Source organism: Saimiri boliviensis, chromosome 2, assembly GCF_048565385.1.
Source record: "Saimiri boliviensis isolate mSaiBol1 chromosome 2, mSaiBol1.pri, whole genome shotgun sequence".
Lineage (NCBI taxonomy): Eukaryota > Metazoa > Chordata > Mammalia > Primates > Cebidae > Saimiri > Saimiri boliviensis.
In genome coordinates this window covers 185,816,979-185,817,434 of record NC_133450.1, presented here as the reverse complement: position 1 = coordinate 185,817,434, position 456 = coordinate 185,816,979, and positions in this window count along the sequence as shown.

Here is a 456-nt window from a genome sequence, read left to right as displayed (position 1 = left end):
GGTGAAATCTAGCCTGCTGCCTGTTTTTGCACAATTTATGAGCTAAGAATGTTTTTTAGGTTTATAAATGGTTGGGAAAAAGTCGAAAGAATATTTTATGACATAAAAATTATATGAAATTATTTCAGTGTGCACAAATAAAGCATTAGAACAGAGCCTTACTCTTTCATTTACATATTGCCTATGGCTGCTTTCCCACTACGATGGCAGAGTTGGGTGGTTGCAACAGAAATTATAAGAATCACAGTCTACGATATTTACTATCTGATCTTTTTTCAGTTAACATTTGCTGAATCCTGGTCTAGATTCTAAATCTGGCCATGCCACTCTGCTTAGGATTCTGGTCACCCCCTGTGGCTCTCCATGAGCTGACCCCTCTCCACCTCTCCAGCCTCATCTCCTGTCCCCCTAGTTGTCTGCCTGCTCTGGACAACCCTTCCTCAACCCATTCCCCCA